This window comes from Bombus flavifrons, chromosome 15, assembly GCF_040668555.2.
Source record: "Bombus flavifrons isolate JBK064 chromosome 15, iyBomFlav1_principal, whole genome shotgun sequence".
Lineage (NCBI taxonomy): Eukaryota > Metazoa > Arthropoda > Insecta > Hymenoptera > Apidae > Bombus > Bombus flavifrons.
This window is the reverse complement of record NC_138456.1, coordinates 6435270-6454930: the sequence shown is the minus strand read 5'-3', so window position 1 is coordinate 6454930 and position 19661 is coordinate 6435270. Positions and strand designations below refer to the sequence as shown.

Below are 19661 nucleotides of genomic sequence, written 5' to 3'. Positions count from 1 at the left end.
AAATCGTGCGAAGTACAATACGTGTAAAGCAACGAGGCATTCAAAAGATTACGAGTCACGCGACAAGGGGTAGTTAAAAGCTTCAACACAAAATTCCGCCAATGGCATGGACAAAGTGCGTAAAATCCTGGATATCGTCAAACACCTGTAGTTTTTTCAGCGTTCGCTAGAAGAGTTTGGGAAAGAATTGACCGATTCGCGGACAAAAGGGCGCCGATGGCCAAAAAATAGCGACGATTTCGATAACTCCGTAGCTAGTCGTGGAAAACAATGACGCAATCAGCGGCGACTACGCGTTCGTTCCTCTCACAAAGAACGGTATCTGGTAAAGCATCGAGTTAACCCGGAGGGTCGCTCGAACAGACCCTTTCAATGCTTTGTTTCCGCCGAGAGACTTGATCAAACATTCGTCAACCGTTGTTGGACGTATCGAGACAACCATTATTCGCGCGAAAAGAGTGATACGCGAATCGTTGTCCCGTTTAAGGCGAGCATCCGTCATATAGAATCAGGATTCTCGTCCCCGTTTCTCCGTTTGATCTCGTTTTCCCCTGGTGGACTCTACGCGCGATATACGTCAGAGAAACTTGGTCGAGGATATACAGGGACATCATTCCGATCGTCGATCATCTCCTCGGTTAGCTATGGCGTTCTCGATCTATCTTTGTAAAGCGAACCGCGTCGATGATGGTCCTGTCACTAGGTCCGCTTTAAACCGACGGGAGAGCGCAAATCGGGACGCTTCCGCGAGTTGACAAACGCCCGTCGACACGCGCGATCGGGTTTCTGATCGAGCGTCCCGACGCCACGCTTTTCCGGATCAGGGAACGAAAAGCGACATCATCGTCTTTATGTTACACGAACACCTTCCAATGGCTCATCGGGGAATCTGACGGCGATTCTTGAATGAAACCAAAGGGTTCTTATGGGATGTAATGATTGCTTCGTTTAAAGAAAATGGTTTCGGTGTTCATTAGCCCCAGAGACACTAGCTAAAGCGTTTTACTCGAAGTACACGACATGAAAGGGATATAACGAGATCTAATGCCGTGTTTACGACGTTCACGTAATCGTTTGAAAGACTTTCGATTTAATTACGTTTAATTCCCTTATAACGTTGCTTTGAATCAAGATACTCATTTAATACGCTGGCATCGCGATTCTGGTATTAATTTTGCAAAGAGCGAAGTTATTTGAAACTATATCTTTCAACCGTTCATTCATATGTTCTAAGCTACCCATTTATAGTTAGCTGTCTATTTATAAGACACTATAAGATGTCGTGTTTATTGAGATAAAATGGTAGAAAATTTCACTGGAAAGTTAACGTGTTCTATGCCAATGACACTGTGGGAGATGCTTCTACTCTAATCTACTTCTAGTGTTACGGGACACGTTGATTGCTCAAACAATGGCTACATGTGGGACGACACGGTCGATCGAGTTGGGCAAACATTTCACGCAAAATCAAGAGGCCACTTTGGTCTCGATGGGCAGTTTCGTCGTAAGAAACGTCTCGCTTAAGGAGCAATCTGGATCGCGGCCAACGACGAGAAACGATCTTTAAACGATGAAAAGTTACCACTAGCGCGGCAACGATATCTTTTACATAACACTGATATACGGTGTCAGTTTTTCATGAATTATGAGGCTGAAAGCGCGTCAAAATTGTAAGTCGCGTTTCTATCTCCGAGGAGATAGTACAATCGTGGGAATTACATTCTTCCGGAGCCAAGTACACAAGCCAATTACTCCAAGAATTTTCATTGCGTAAACGCTCGACAATCTTCTCTCCTGAGAATTAGCGAGTAACCGTTCATCTGGTGAAATTTCAGCAGAATACAGTTTCGTTTCGAGCGCAAATTTTCCTGTATTAATGAAAATGGAACTGAAAATTCAATCCCACCGTTTGCAGGTTGCATCCGGATGAATAATCTCTTGCAAGATTGAGCCGCCAGCTATAAATATCGTTTATACGACTTATTTGTCGTTCAAAAATGTTTACTCTTTCTCATGGACATTGTTACCGTCTCATAATTTTGATAATAATTCAAGAAAAATGGACCATGTTCAAAGATAGTAATAGATACAGTCCCTGTTTAGGTTTGTCTTTTTACAGAGAAGTAAAAGAAAAGTAAGAGGGTACTCTAGCGTCTTTAATTTCTTATTGACGGATTTCAATCATTTTTATTAAAACATTCGTTATATCATAATTATAATACATCATTTATTACATGACTGCTACGAATGTATTCACGCTTATACAATGGAAGAACTATGATTTAATTAAACGATGAACTCGTGGATCTCGTGACAAAAGTTATTCTCGTGGAACCAGTTAATTTCCATTTAATGATTCCGTTATATTATGAATTTCGCTTCCGAATACCAAAACGTATTATTATTTAATAAATTAAATTCCTGTTCGCAGTGTCGTCGACCAGGTTTTTCCTAAGAATAAATCAAGCTCGTGTATATTTTTACATGTATGTAGATCTGAGACGATAAGAGATGTAAATAGAGGAATAAGCGATCTGTTTGATCGTAACTGTGACGTGCGGTGCAAATGATGCGAGCCGCGAGAATGGTCTCGCACGAAACGATTTTATATCGCGTGCATTCGATCCTTGTAAAAGGGTGTCGGATTTCGTCGCCGTGTCTGCCGCGCGGACGTGCATAATTCAGGCGAAAAAGTGTGTCGTTCAACGAGGGGCAAGCGTGGCGGCATTTTACCGTCGAGCATAAACCATTTTTCTCTGCCTGCAAAACAATGCACGCCGGTCGCCAGAGATGAAGCGCGACTCAAGCACAGGCCGCTATTTGCGTGTGTAAAAAGCACACACACCGCGATTTAACCCCTGCTCACCTACTAGATGCTTTTTATTTCTTGTCAGGGTTCAATCTTTTGCAGCCGCGTTTCGGTATCACCGACGTTTATTTTCTAGTCACTCTGATGTAAATTCGAATCACTCGCAACTCAGATCACACTCATTTTCTTTACCAATCAGAATCACTACACGTCGCATAATTTTACTCTTAGAGTGTATCTCCTGGAACACGTAGACGTTTTTTCGTCTACAGACTCACCGAAGATGATCTGCCAAAGTATGAAGCAAGGGAATAATGAAAGTTTCATTTTTACCTTTGAATAGCTGTGAACATTTTTCATCTTGATTCTATTATTCTACTGTTTTTAAAGACTTCGTCATAATCGTAGGAATTCTAACGTTCAGTATCTAGGCTCATCGAAACTTTCTTGTGAAAGCATACGCATCCAAGTACAAAATATACAGCCTGTGTTACGAGTTCCATGTCAAGAGTGAAGTCGAACAGGATAGAAATTGAACTTGGAATACACGCGAGAAGGAAATTGTTCCACGTTCTCTCGAACAGAAGACGTATACGAGTGATACGACGTCTGCATCATGAAGGAGAACGTGTGTATTCTCAATACATATTGAGGTATCATTTAAGAATTTATTTAGTCATCTTTCACGCCAAAAATACTTACTTGATGAAACATCCTGCTAGTCTATAAGTAATTGTTTCCCTTTTTACGGTTGCCAAGCTCGTACGCGTTTATTTCTGGTCTTGACATTTTTAGTGTTACGCAAGTGAGTACACGATTCGTTTAATATTACGTGAATGTTACATAAATTGAAACACGTAATGTAGAACTAAATTTACCAAGTACTAGATTTTTAATTTGCATTAGAACGACCTATCGAAATTTTCTATTTACTCTTTTACTTTTCTATTTATATAGTTGTCACTATTAATTACGAATCGCAATACTAAAAGAATGTAAAGTTTGGAGAAACACCAACACTCGGTCTGTCAGAAACATAAACTACGACTATAGACCTGGCGACTCTTCAGAATAGGAAGGAACGACAGAACGCTAGGCCACTGGCAGGGGACGCCAGAATTTGATTGGAAACGCATGGTTTCCGAACTACAAAAATAGAAGAAAATGGCGAAAAAAATCGAAAGTAGGTTTTTCGAAACATTGTCGGTCGTGAATCGTTTGAAATCGAATTCGTCGGATAACAGCACGGAGCCGCGAAATTGCCAGTGACGTTCGATTCAGGTTTAACCGACGGCCACCGAACCTATTAACAATTTCGTTCGTATTGTTCGAGCGGCGAGAGGTAGAGGAAAAAAAAAAAGAAAACAGCCGGAAAGAGAGTATAGGGTAAAAAATTTGTCGGAAACGGTGGAAACCGAGTGGCTTGAAAAGCGGCGCTCAAACAAAACGACCCCGAAATTCCATCTATCCAGCGTTTCAGCATACGATCGAATAAAACTTTCTATTTCTATATCTCTTCCGAATTTCCTTTGATGTCTAGATTCGCACGAATTTCGTTCCGATCGATGGATTCCCGACATACGAGCGAGAAACGACCTGGCTGGAAGGGGCTGGAATCGACGAATTCCAGAAAGATCGCGATTGTAACAGCGTATCGCACAGTGTTCCGAACGACTGTCTAACTATCAAAATGTCATTTGACACTATGCAGACTAACATCGTTTGGCGCTAAAATATTTGACCTACTGTAGTTATTTTTGCATATAGAATCATCTCTATATGAAAATTAACCTGTACATATCCTCGGAAACGTCATCAAATTCAAAGCAGAAATCTTTAGACGAAGAAGATCATTCGTGACTTCTCCTTACGCGTTACTCTATTTCGATAATGTTTACAAGGATCCTTAATGATTGAGAAATTTAAAAACCAGAAAAAGAATTGGGTGATAGAAAATAATCAACATTAAAATTTTTTTCCTGATCAGACGATCGTTGTCAAATTCTACACGTCGCTCGAAACTTGTCCGCTCCGATTTAAAAGCGCATAACTGGAAAACAAGTCGAGGCGAAAAAGTACCGGTAACAAATCACGCGTTACAAGCTTGAGTGAGTTGGCGAGGATCACTTGGCGATATTACAGATGGAATGGGCGGAGAGCAACCAGCGAAGAGGCAAAATAAGAGAACAGGGAGGACGAGGGAAGCTCGCAAGTGGGAGGCCTTTGATTCCCTCTCTCGCGGACTGAATTCACCGCCAATGAGTTGGCCACACTCTGTACACCGGTGCAGTACATGTTCGTTAAAATACGCGCGTAATAATGTCTTCGTGCTCGTGCTTTTGCTTGTACCTAGGTGAAAGGTAATGAAACGGCCAGCTCGTGAAAACTTTTCCGCCGCTACGAGAGCCTCCTCCCTCTCTCTCTCTCTCTCTCTTTCTCTCTGTCTTTATTTCTTTCTCTTTCTGCTTTTATCTCTTTCTCTTTCTCTCTTTTTCCTTTCAGTCAGCCGCAGCATCGATATATTTAGAGTACATTTTCATCCAATCGCCAACAAGTCGTCGGTGACTTTCCCCGACTTCCTATTTGTCACACGACTGTTTCATACTTCTGATACTCGCCTATTCTTCTTAAAGGTTCTAGAAAGACTCTTTTATTCTTTGTTTATGTTTAAATTTAAATTTTCCACTGACCCTAATTAGATCGTTTAAGCTATTCAGAAGCCACATTGATCGTCTTCGTAAACTAAAAAGTAGAAGGAAATGTTGATGATGCAAACAGTATTTGTTAGATTGATCTTGGAATCTGCTATTATTTGCGTCATCTCCTTGCAACGCTTATGTTATAGAACTAAGAAATGAATAAAAATCGAAGTTAAGCAGTTTAGTATTGGCTTCCGAGAGACTCGAAACCGAAAGTAGCGAGAATTGTTTTCAAAGATAATGCTTCTGATAGCGAGTGTAGTTATCAGAATAACGACTGATGATTTTTATTATTTTATCATACTCGTTCAAGATTGTCTTCAACAAGAACATGATTCAATCTAGAGTACGTAGATATCTAAGCTGTGTCTACACTTGCTTGGTGTCATCGAGACGTACGAGGGCACTAGAAAGATGTGAATGTACGTTAAGAGCCTTCGAAAGAGTGCTCGTTAATTATTGATCGGCTTTTTTCTCGACGTGTATTCTTTCGTTTACCGCTCGTTATCCAAACTTCTCGCCTCTGATTCGCGGCTATAAATTTTTAATCGAGTTACATCCCTCTCCATTATTCATGCATCTCAATATGGATCATTCGGCTTCCATTATTCATATATTGATACTTATGGTTGCGTCGTGACTTCGATAAATACGCTGCGGAAATTTCCACCGATACATTTGCTTTGCAAAAATCGGGACAACGATGTTTGGCGGATTAACAAGACCACCGAGGCCAAACTGCTCGTGTATCGATAACTAACGGAGAAACTTCGTAGTAGGTAGGTACCTGTAACTCGAGTAGAACAAATGAATTAAAGAAGACGAAGTTACTACGTATGGCCTATTTTCATAAAAATCTTTTTTTAGGTAACTTATATGTAGTTGCGAATACAACAATGTGAATCAATGAAGATAACAGGAAACGTGTAACGACTTATGTAATAATAACGATAATTACATGAAACTCGTACTGCATACTCCTAAAGAATAGCGAAACATATGAAGCACCTACGGAAAAAGAGGAAACAAGTTTCAACATTTCTCAGAAAAGGAAAATTTATTTTTCGATGTATAATGTCACAACTTCGTATTGTCTCATAGATATTATATCAAAATAAAACATTTGATTTGTTATTTTATACTGCGTCATTTTTAACTTTTATGATGTTAAGTACGTCTTAATTTCTTATAAGCACTACAAAATTCAGAAAATTTTCACTCAAATTTATGCGACATAGTCACTGATGAAGAACACACAGGTCATTCCTCCTATTTCCTTTCGTCCATAAAAAGAATTCTAAGCTCATTGGTATGCCACTTAGCCACTAATTTTTCATCTTAGAAGATCAACAGATACCTCCAAATGGAAATATCTCTTCACGATGCGAAAATAAAAAGAATTCTATCTAGTTTCATTTGTATTCTATCCGAAAAAAATTCAACTCGACCGTCTCGATGAAGCACCTGACGCACGATTTCTTCAGTCAGCCATTTCGTTTGAGTTTCATGCAGTTCGATCGAGGGATTACCAATCGAAATGGCGGCTGGAAAGAGCGCGTTCACCTGCTGCGTAAGCCGCACGGAATTCAAGTAGCACTTTGTGTTTCGAGACGCCTTAAAAGTTTCCCCATTTCCGTGCTACGCTATCACGCCCCAGCCAACAGTCCAACCAGAAATCCTGCAGGCAATCCATTGCCAGGACTCTACTTTCAATCGTCGTTCGAGTGCGTTAACCTCCTCGATCTTTTCTTTACGATCTTTTTATTTTTATTTTTATTTTTTTCTTCGCAAACGATTCATGATGTCGTGACTCGAATTGCGTGTCTTCTCGCGAACAAAAGAAACGAAGAAAAAAGAAGAAAAAAAAGTGAGAACGGCACGAATTTCCAGAAATTCACCGAGATTTCTCAGACGCCTCATCGAAGACACAACGTCGGATCTTTTCGTTTCGCTTCTTCTTTTATTTTCACAGTCACGCGCGAGAATAGTTCTGCGTCTATTATTCATGGTGCTGCAAAGTGGCGTCGCGTCGATGTCGATAGCTCTGATGGAAATCGGAACACCGCGATGGAAAGGAAATCTTCCCTACAACTGCGCACTCTAGATGCTTGACGTATTCACGAGGGACGAGCGAGCGATTTTGAAAAGAAGAATTCATATGTTGAAAATCGAAGGATGTGAATCGAGAAACAAAGAAGAGATTAAAACGTTGTATGAAACACGAATAGCGAAGAAAAATTATTTCAAGATAAAAGACTGTAACTTACAAATCGTCTGCTTTTCGTGATTAAAATAATCATACTTCTATCTTTCATCGAAGTAAATTCAGGAGTTGAATCGAAATCGTATCCCAATTCTATTTTCGAAAAATATCATTTTTTTGGATTTTATAAGATTATCATTTTATAAAAATTTGAAAGACCAGCGATAGATTGTATTTATTGGTACGTTTCTCCTCAAAAACAATATATATTATAATATAATATACGTCTTTAGCCGTAGAATAATTGAATGTAATATCATAAAGGAAGACGACTCGACTTTCATGAGTGTTCATTGTTCTATTGCATAGATAGCATTGAAAAACTTGGAACTTTATTTCAAGCAAAAGAGCATAAATTCACAGTCAATTTCATACGAATCATTGTACAAATAAATGACATACTTCTTGCTAAATGTAGACAAAGAAACTGAAGCTTTCAATGGACGTATCATGTGTTAGAACCGAATAATGACTTACTAAGGAAGAACAAAGTTACATATAGTAACTCGACCAACGGTGCTTTGCATACTGCACGTTCGCGCCCACGGATCGTCCATTTTCCTCGATAAAACTTTTGCTCCACTGGGTAGCTACTACTTGTTGTACTTCCACCGTAGTTCTTTACCGCTACATCAGTAGCCATTGATTTTAAGTCACTCACGTATTTCATGGACGCTCTTAAACATACATGAATAGTTTATTCGAAAATCCACGAGAAAGCCGAGGAATCTAAGGACCATTTACACGATACGAAACCAGAGCCGACTTACTTGTCAAAAAGTGAAATTTCTCTGTTTCCAAGAAACCCGGTTTTATAAGGTAGCGGTTGAATAAATTCATGAGACGCCAGATCAGGGCTGTGTACGACTCATCGATTTGAAATTCGAATTCTATGTAAGTTCGCCGGATGACCCGGCGTAAGGGAATATCTGGAAAATTCTTTGACGGTGTTACAACCGTATCATGTCTGTCGTTGGCGTTTACGGCCTCTTGGAAGTTTGTTCGAGCGAGCTTAACTTTTCCTAGTTCGCAGTTCCCATAGTTTCCAGTTACGAAAATTCATGCAGTCTGGTGAGTCGTGTTTTATGGCGTATGGAATTAAAAAAGAAGAAAATAGAGAAACACTGGTACGAGAACGTGCATTCCAGCAACTTTCCCGCGCGTCCCCACCGCTGATAATTGTCGCGTCAAAGTGGATCTCGATTCCGTGTCTCGCTTCCACTTATATCGATAACGCGTTTCTCAACACCTAATACTTCCGGTCGCGGAATATTTCCCGTCGTCTAGATCGAACTCGATACGTCGAACGCGCCGCGATTTTCGCTCGTTAAGGCCCCTAAATAACGAAGAATCGGTCTACGGTTTTTAATGACGCCACTCCGTGGCAGACGATGCAGCCAACACTCAAGAAATAGCACCTGGTTCGAGTAATTACTTCGTTAGAATGCAAGCTGACTTAACGAGTGTCGAGTTAACGAACTGTGTCAAGAATAGATCGCGTCTACTTATATATTCGATGGATTTTGTTTCTACGCGGAGAGATTTCACGAAGAAATTACTTTTCTTCAGCAATTTTCTTCTTCTTGTTCGAATACGCTGATATATCCAGAGATTTAACACGCGATTTATTAAAGGGAAGGACAGCTTTTTAATCTGTGAGCTTATTAGAGGTACTGTGCAAAGAGAAAGTTAACATTTCGTAAAGTCAAGTTAGTATAAAGTATTTTTATACACATTTACTGTACTTATTGTACTATCAGACTTCCTGTTCTTTTTCGTTCATTGGTTCTTTCTGTTGCTAACATTTGTAATTCTTTGAACAATTATAAGGAAACTCTCCGACACTTGTACGCGTAGAAATATTTATTTTTAAAATGGCAATTTATTCGCGAATAAGAAAATTTTATGCGACATGCCATGAATCTCTAAATTACTGTCGCGACACGAAATATCGTCATTATACATGAATATTTAAAAAGTATAGCATATTCGCTTTTCGTTTGGAGTAATTTAGACAGCGAGATTCGTGTTCTTGCAATTTCGATCGTTGGATTACAATTTCATTCGTCAAACAGTTCGGATTGCAAGTTAATATTTCACTTCGCGGCGCTCTTTAAACAGGGAAATCGATTTCTCGGACATTTGGTTTTCCGCGGTCGTATTAAGACGCCGTACGCGATCATTCTATGAGGGTGAATCGATTAATCGATCGTCCAAAGAAAATCTTCAACGATGCCTGATTGGCTAGTTCGAGAACTGTTTCAATCAACTACCTCCCACCCCCCTCGCAAATTGGAATATTAAATGTAACAAGGGGAAACGTCACGGCGGGCGAGAAGTTCTAATTACTTTCGTTATTGACAAAATTGCTTTGAATGAAGCGAAATTTCGGAGAACAGCGTGCTTGAATTATCGTCATCGATTATCGAGCAAAAAATAATGGATGTAATATACGGCATCGTTGAAAAGCAATGCTAAATCTGATGATTGTTTTCGAAATTGCATGCTGCCCCATATAGGTACACGTTGATCACGAGCTACTGGACGAAGACAAAGCGATTCGTCGAAAGTTTCGCAATTTGGATGCGGAAGCGGAGTATTCCTGTTAATAGGTATTGTCAATACTAGAATGAGACTCCTCTATCTAGTCTTGCTTCTCTGTCTCCCATTTGTACGCCTGCTAACTCTTTTGTTCCCCGTTTCATTCAGCTCGTATTATTGATTTTCTCTCTTTTTCGTTCATTTGCCCATTTTGTCCTTATTTATACTCGCATATAGTTATCCGACCCTTCTGGATTTGTATTTCTCGATTTACGCAAATCCATTCATCCCCTTTCTCTCTACACACACGCTTCCACATCTTTCTTTCTTTTTTATTCTTATTTTTTTTTTTATTCGGTACTATTATTCGTTTCTCGCGTACTACTCGTTAGCTGAACCCTCTATTCATATCATCGTGTTCATTCGTTTCCCAACTCACCATAAACTTCGCGTAGCCACTCGCTCATCCACTAATTCGGTAACTTATTCAAACCCTCATCCACTATTCATTCGTTCATTCATCCTGTCCCAAACGATTCTCTTTTTGTCCCACTCTTGCCAACCCATCAATCGCCCTCTTTCCATCATCTTCTGCCTATACACTTCAGCCTCTTTTCTCCACCTGCCTCCGCGTTTTCTCCGGTCGCGTTTCCATTACACATCTCACTACATATATCCTGGAATCCCTAGCGACAGCGCGACGACGTTACACAGGACGTTCTCGAGGGGTTAACACGAGCTGACAGTATGGAACGGGTTATAGAGGACACCGTGAAACCATGTCAAACGCATGTCGACGAACAATGTCTCTTGAACTGGTCGAATTTCGCAATCTCCTTATCTCCTTGTCCACCGCTGTTCTCAATATAATTCTGCATTTGGAATTATATATTCGTCAAAATATAATGTCTATATGCTTAATTCCCTTCCTTTGTTCTATCCTATCCTTAATCCCTTCTATTCCTGTCATCTCATAATTACAATTAAATAAGTTTTGTTTAAATACAACGTAAATATATTTAATTCGCTGCATCGACGAACATTAGCACGACTTCGAAAATGCGATTACAAACAATTCGTTTGTCTTTTCGGCAAGTATCTACACGCGAACAAGACACACGGAAGAACGATCGTGGCAAAGAATCAAGATGAAAGGTATCCGGCAATTCCCATTAGAAAATCGCTTTAGGAACTCGTAATACTCTTTTGTTACGTAAATTGAATCTACTCGTACGACTATCCTCCGTGGAATTTCTAACAGACACACTTCGTCGAAGAATAAACCGAAGTTCTCGTTAAATATTATCTTAGCTGTGAAATTGAATCGATACAAATTATCGAGTTTCTCGCCAAAGCACATGACGTGTCTTTCATTCCAAGTCTTCTTCACTTCTGCGACAATATATTTCTATATATTCTGTTTAAATGTACTCACGTTAATTGAAGCGTAGTCTTTACACTACAGAAAGAAATCCTTCTTAGATCCTCGATTCATACCAATCTACCGATCATCGTCCGAACGAAACAAGAAATTCGAGCAAAAATCCGCACCTCATGGTCACCACATGGTCACCACATTTAGTACACTGTCCTGGGCGCGTGAACAATCGCCTCGTTGCCGGTACAATCGGTGAAATCGGCGAAATCGGAACTCGGTGACCTGGCAATAAGAGTATCTCGCGATCCGTGCCCGTGGCGACGACTAACTTGAGAGTTCGACCACGCGACTGGTGCTTACAACGCGCAATTGCTTTGCGCAGTCGAAAGGTAGCGAGCAGGGACGAGAACGACTAAGTAGCAACGACACCCTGGACACCGTTCTCCGAACGGTCAGTTAATGGAACCACGTTACTTGTTTTGCTGTCGTATCCTCGTTGTTTGTGGTCTCACGCAACCACCGCATACCATTCGATTTTCCAACCAAATATCTTTCTCAGTTCATCTCGATGATCGCTCAAGTTGACACGTAATCTTGATGTATGCGCGTGTAATATGTTACATTAAGGGGACGTTCACACGTGAAACGCGAGCACGAGTTTTATTCGAGTTTTTGTTTACTGTTCGGTCGCGCGACGGAGACTGTTGGAAGCCTGCGTTCGGCGGTCGATGATATAGCTTCCGTTGAAGGGAGGGGGTGGAAACTCATTCGGGGTGTGCATGATATTTTTCGTAGCTCTTTTTGAAGATGTTACGATCTGGGAAGGATTTCTGGATAGAGAGACAAAGTACGTTAAGTCCGTACATCATATTGCTATTCCATTTCATACGTTATGTTCGATAATAGTTCCGACGATAGACTCAATATGTGAGTTCGTACGTCTGAAGTCGAACATCTCTTCATATATTTTTTTCTTTTTTTACGAATAGACCGCATTACACGATGTTAATTTGTACAGAAAATACGAGGGGAAAAAGATTACGAAATTATTTAATCAAAGTACCGTTTTTTGCCCTTTCCATTCTCTTGCTATGTCTTGCCCTCGAGATAAGTCTTGAACGTCGCCACTTTTCAAGAGGTCGAGTCGAAAATCCTGGAAAATTCGTTAAAATTCCGTTGCCAGCCAATTAAGAGTCAGCAAGGTTTAATAACCATGCATTTACGTTGGTAGTTTGATATTGTATCACGGGCGCGAGGCCGGGCGGTCGGGAAAGGTAATCTGAATTGAAGTCAGCCGTAAGTCTAGCGAGGTTCATTATAGTATACAGTCAGTTTAGCAGTTCGCCGCCTTTCGGGTATTAGAGTTCTTCAGGGAAAAGCAGTCGGTGGGTTTACACAGGATTTTCTGGGATTCAAACGTCGGGGCTGTCACTGTGGTGGAAAAGTTAGCCGACGTGCTCCGCCGTTTGGCTTCCGTTTCGCGCGACAGAGATTTCTCAAAATGTAAATTTAAAGCCGTGTCTTCACCTCGGCACAAATTTAACAACTCGAATCGCCAGATCTTTCAACAATGAGCCGTCGTATCTACCCTCTTGTTGTAAGTAGTCCGTAAAATTAATCGAATCACGCGTCCTATTCGAAAGTGACATTTAATTAGTTATCCATTTTCTAGACGATGTCTCTTTATGTTCCGGAAATACTCGAGAGGAAATGGAGCTGATATACCGGCGGTGGAAACTTATTTACACGCCTGGGATTATATCGGAACAACAGGATGAGATTAATCCTTAATTAAGGATATACTAGACCAGTGCACCTTTGTGTTCGAAGTATGTACAGAGAACGACGCGTCGGGGATAAATTTAGCGAAACAAACAGAGTGTTGACGAGTATCGCCGATATTTACGCTTAATTAATATTTCTCCCGAGGGTATTTGTCATGTCAGCGAAACCGATTTGTTCCGTAACAGCGAAAAATCCTTAAGACCACCCATGGGGACGCGTACCGGTCGAATAATTTCGCTGGTAACGCGATTTATCAAACGGCCCGTTCGAGGACCTTTTGTGTTCGTTTCGTTCCTTCTCGTGTAACGTTTTCTTGCCTGAAAGTTCGTTCGACGTCCCCGCATACAGAAGGACTTGCGTAGGTACGAGGATTCCGCACGATTGTGTGTAACGTTCCGGAACACGAGAGCAGTCATGAGAAGTTTCCTTCTTCTCGACTTCTATTCCAAGACTATGATAAATTGTTTTTCATGTAGTTTCCGTAGCCACGGGTGCAACACTGATCCAATGGAAATCTTTTCCACGTTGGAAGCACGGCTGTCAAGCCCTCTGATGAGTTTAATCCGACCGATCGCTCAATTTCACGGATTTTCAGAGAAACTGCGACCTCCGTTAAGTCTCCAACTGCCCGGAGCACGTAAGGAATTCTGCAGAAAAGCCGCGGGATTCTTGGGCAAAAAGAATCATAAAATTTTTCTCCGGTGTGTTATTTCGTTCTCGGAACGATTAAATTTCCGTGACGTTTCATCTTTCACTCCTTTCATCGAAAACAAAATCTAGAAATCTCGCTCAATCTTGATTAAAAACCAGCATAAATAATATCCACTTAAAGTCTCGAACTTGGCGTATTTTATGGAAAAGTTTGAAAGAGCGTATCGAGAAGAGAGGAAAAAGCGGATACCTTTCAAATGCTTCCAGGAGAAAATAATTTACAATTTAGTAATCGGCTTTACTGTAAAATCAAGATAAAATATAATACGTTGACAATATCTTCCGATCTCCATATGGTTCGAAAATTCTATGTTTTAAAATATCTGCAAAAATTATTATATTAAATACATATCTGCTGAAACGGTAAATTATTTACTTGCGCGTAACATAAACTTTCGTCCAGCTTTTATATTATATAAACAGAAAAAACGGGACGAATATATGTTACTATCTAATACAAGTTACTGCAAGTTACTCCCCAGAACAATAGCTAATTAAGTTATTACTTAATCGTATAATAAGAACGTCATAATTCACAGAAAATTAGTACGAAACTGCTATAATAAATGCTCTGTTAATACTTTTTATAGCCACTAAATCCACATTCGTCTCTACACTTTCCGCAGTTAAACTCATTAAACTTCTGTAAAAAATTCTCCTTTCGTAATTCTGTCCGAACTGAGAACCACTGGTCCATACAATCATCGTAACATTAGGTGGACGCGTTCACGCAATTACCATAATTAATCGACTGGTGGAAAAACCGGTGGAAAGCGACGAAGAGGGTTGAGTTCGCGGGGCGGTGCGTTAAAGCGCATGTTGCCTTTCCCCTTGCAATTTCCAGCTTGCCTCCGGCAATTTGCGACAACTCGCACGCATCATTTCGCCGTGAACGAAATTAGCAAGGCGAGCACCGGCCTTCTCTTTCCTTTCGTGTGTGGTAAAACGAAAAACATCGGTGCGGCGCACGCGAATACAGGGATGCGATTACGAGCCGGGCTTGCTCCTAATTAAAGCGAGGAGACCGGTGGCAAACGGCGAATGAAACAGGAAAGGAATAGGGGATAATTTTTAAGAGAACGGAAACGAAGGAAGCGAGAAACGGAAAGTGAGCCGCGCCGGAGGATCGAGAAACCGGAAGGGAGTGAGGGTGGAAGTGCCGCAACTGCAAGATGTCGTCTTTTGCCTGTTCTCTCCTACTACGAACTGTTGCTCGGGAATGAGAAATTCACTCGAAATGTCTGACGAATACGTATTTTTCGCGAGTTTCGACTAAAATAGCCTAGAGGTGACTGGTGGTTTAAAAATTTTTACGAACAATTTTTCAGTGGTCTTTAAAAAAGTGGAATTTTTTTAAACATTAGGAACCAGGTATTAATCTACTAATTGGTAGGACGATTTACTTAAATTGATTTGGGACTCCCCATCTTTTTTCGCGTATCATTTCAATTATCCTAGAAATTCGAATTTTTTTAGATTAGAATTGAAGATTAGGAAGTGAAAGAAAGAACTAACATTAGATTTCCTATTTTTATTTGAAATGAATCACATCGTATTCAAACTTCCAAGAGCCGGATCTGTTTTTACAACGTTTAATTCCTTGATCATAGAAACTTCTAATTGCCGAATAAGCCGACTAACGGGTTAGCGCGGATATTGTATGTCCGTGGATATTTGTTCAGTAATAGAACAGAAAAGCTTCTTCTCCAAGAACAATGTAGAGAACAAGCGATGATAGCCGCGAGACAAAAATTACATGAAAAATTCGCAATACGGAATAACAGAGTTTCACGGTGGAACGAATGAATGGTGGAAAAAAGCTGCGTATATCTTGAACTGGTGCAAAACCTTCCATTCGTCTAGGTCCTCTTTCTCCGAGGCTTCATCCGCATAATACACACGGTTCTCGCGTTACTCAAGGAGAAAAGGGGCAAAGCGGAGGCTGGGTCGGCAGGGCTGCTCTTTCAGCGGTTTTCATCTAAATTGGTGGTTTTTGTTTCTACCAGGTCTCGTCCGCGCTCTAGATTAGATTTCTAGCAGTGAAAGTTTTCCTGCCGGCTAATTATACCGCCGTCCCGGTTCGGTCTGCCGCGTGCACAATTTTCGAAGGCATTTTCCGCCGGCTACCAGCCCGATATTTCATTGGAAACCGTCTTTTGTTGTCGGACGTTTGCCGACGACCACCGACCAAATTACTTCCATGATCGTAAAAGTGATCCTTTCGTCCCGATGCGATGGGAAAAGGGAACCTTTCACCCCACGTTTTATCCTGGACCAGACTATCGGCTTCCACAGTCTCAAATCGCTGCATCAGACGGCTCCAGTTTATTTTACGCATTTAATGAAATAATCTGGAAGTAAGGAAAGAGTGAGAGGAAGAGAGAGAGAGAGAGAAAAGGAATGACAATTATTCTATAGGGTCCTTTGAAGCGAAGAAATACGGATCCAGAACTATACGAAGAAAATCGTTAATGAAAGTATGGAGTAAGAACGAAGGCGTCGGAGAGTAGGTCGAAGTCAACTGAGATGTAGGGTTACCTTTGATCTGATAATCCAGACGGAAATTTAAGCAGATTTAAACAGAGGCAACGCTTAGTGAATTCCGTATTGAAACCGAGCTTTAGAAGCTCCGCTCACAGTGCACTGATGTGGTTATACTCCGCGATTCAAAGTGAGATACCGTATATACCGACGAGATTATGTTTGCGTATTTTCATCGAGCGCAACAAAACAGGCAGATTCTACGAGTAACAATTCTAGCCTTCTATCTGCTTACACGCTTTTTACGAGTAATTATATTCCAATTTTGTTTGTACAAATTAAATGTGTTGCTTCGTTTGAAAATTTATGTCAGTGCAATATTCGCTACTTTACTAAAACCGCGTATTGGATTATTTAGAAAGTTTGTAAGGTTTTTTTTTTACAGTTAACGTTCAGTACCGTGTCTGTGGAGGTAAAAGAGGATCAAGTTACGATATGAATTTCATCACGTGGTAGATACTTTTTCAACTTTATTAAGTTTGAACATAATTTTTTCTAACCGAACAGTTTCTCTTCAAACGTAGATCGCTCGAAAATTGTTCATAATCGAATTTGGCGAATGTGGATTTTATAAAAATACAATTTCCTTCAAATTTTTACTTGGATTTAACTTTTTAAATAACCTAATATTTGTTTAATACATACAGATCTCCAAAACTGTAACGGGTGTGGTATGATCTGAATCGTATAAGTGCATTTAAATCCATTTCCCCGTGCATGGCATTTAATAATGCTGTCAATTAGGTGCCGGTTAGTATCATCGATCAGCAATAGTCTTGCCTGAAGCGTGTTGATGTCACTATACGTGGCGCGAACGCGTAATAATTTTAACGTTGCAATTATCGGGTGCACCTGTAATGAAGGCGGATTACGCTACTCGCGATCCAAGTGCAGCCACGACGTTCGTAATTATAATATAACTGGAATAATTCATACGCATCCTGTGTGTTAGTAATCGCATTATGATTTGTCACGCTTGGATCTGTGCTTTCAGACAAGACAAATCTATATAATACTTCCAAGTTTCGAAGGAATATCAGTGAAAAAAATATTTCTGCTTTAATAATTCTTCTTTTTCGGCATAATATTAAGTTGACACATTGCCCTTCACAATTATGCTGAATTTTAAAAACAATTTTTAGCCGTAGGTGGAACGTTTTAATAAATCGCTTCTTTGTATTATTTTTCATGCTTATCAAGCACGTACGTTAATTTCTTGCAAACGTGCTATTGACTCGCGAGAATAAATTTCTTCGCAATTTGCTGTAAATCAAAATTATACTACATATCTTTTTAAATCGTAATAATCGCATCGATCAGTTGGATTTATCCGAGGCGGGCTTATTTGCAGCAAATATTTTCCTCTGTCCACAGAAATAACATTGAAATTCTAAAATTAAATTCGAAGCGTCCGATACAATCACGAAACCACCGGATGAAAATAGGGAAATATCAATAGTTCGGGTTGCAATTCCATCTTTCCCTCTGTTCGATAAATTCCTCTGCTGGCCTCTGCTGGCCTCCGCTTGTCTCGTTCCACATACTCTCACGTAAAAGTTCCCTGTTGATTACATGAAACAAACATTTGTCCCGACCCGTCGCGTGTGCCCCGATCTCGACAAAACGACGAGCTTTTCTGAGGAAGCGGCTCGTTCGACGGCGTGTCAAGAATGAAGAAGGGCGAATACGATCCTTTCATCTAAGTGACTGCTGCCGGCGCTCTTGGAATTACCCTTCAAATTGAATTGCAAAGGCTAACCTCATTCGCATCCATCGTCGGTCACTGACACGTATGACCGTTTCCACGTAGCTGTGCGATTGGTATCGAAAAATTACACGGTCTCTCTCCACTTCTTTGCCCGCCGTAAACGCAATCGGTGATCCTTTATTTTCACACGATCTCCACACGGAGTCGAATCGACTCGAAGTCTCCCTCTCCTTCGTTTCTTTTCTATTTCCTTCGCCGAGTCCATTACGGAGAATGGTGTCTTGGATTTGATCAGACGGTATGCCTTTCACGCCACCTACTATGCTCGGCGAGCTACTCCTCGCCGTGACACGTCAGAATTCTCCCAAACGTTTTACTCGACACGGGACCTAACGAATTTCAACCGCCTTTGAGTTTCCTTACTCTCCAGTTTTTCTTAAAAATATCCCTGTCTTACTATCCTCAGAGTTATCGGTCCTTTCTCGATCGAAACGTTGCCACAAAAAGTCGTGTTTCTAATTCGAGCAAAATGCTCTGGCTCATTGAAATATTTAAACACTTACCGTAGAAAACGTTTATATATATTGTGCATGTGTTTTATGAAATATTTTGAAATTAGCGCAGCGATGAGACGACTCTCATGATCATATCGAACAAATTTGATATCAATCTGAAAGTACATATCGAGGACTATTAGTTATCGAGACAAAGCGATCGCGTAATTTCGTAATCGGTGAAGAAAATACTGGTTTCAAGAAAGAGAAAAGTATATAACGAAGCGATCGTAAAATAGCAGATCGATTTTCGTTCGGTCCAATTGGATAAGTCAATTTCAGTGTAATACGGAAATCATCGGAATTTAATCCACACCGATCAGATTCATCTCACCTCGTTCCTCGAATATCGAAGAATTGCCAATGAAGAACATTAATCAGTGTCGACAGCAGGTCAATTACTAGCAGAGGATCGTTAATAACAATCTTAACCTCGTTGAATCTTTATAAAGCCGGTAGCGCGAAGTTTGATGGGCAAAAAGATCAAATTAAGAGTATTCTCGGTGTTTAACTAGCCCGCAGTGCTATTACACTATCGTAGAAACTTTTCAGCCACGCGATAAATCGAGCAATTCCTCTTACTGTTGCGGCGCGGCTTAATTAAAGATACTGTAAACATCGTCGGATTCCTACATAAAATTCCCATTACCGTTGTCCCTTCTGTTCGGGACG

The 19661-nt window shown here is 40.5% G+C and overlaps 1 protein-coding gene across 4 annotated transcripts in view; it reads right to left on the bottom strand.

Moving 5' to 3' along the window:
• LOC138187814 (protein artichoke) overlaps window positions 1-19661 on the bottom strand; it is a 309368-nt gene that overhangs the window by 181840 nt on the left and 107867 nt on the right. The window contains exon 1 of one of the 4 annotated variants that reach the window (XM_069128981.1): window positions 11748-12054. The exons of the other annotated variants lie outside the window; for them this stretch is intronic. The gene's annotated coding sequence lies outside the window, so the exon portion shown is untranslated. Of the gene's footprint in view, window positions 1-11747; window positions 12055-19661 lie in introns of those variants that run through there. 4 annotated transcript variants of the gene reach the window in all.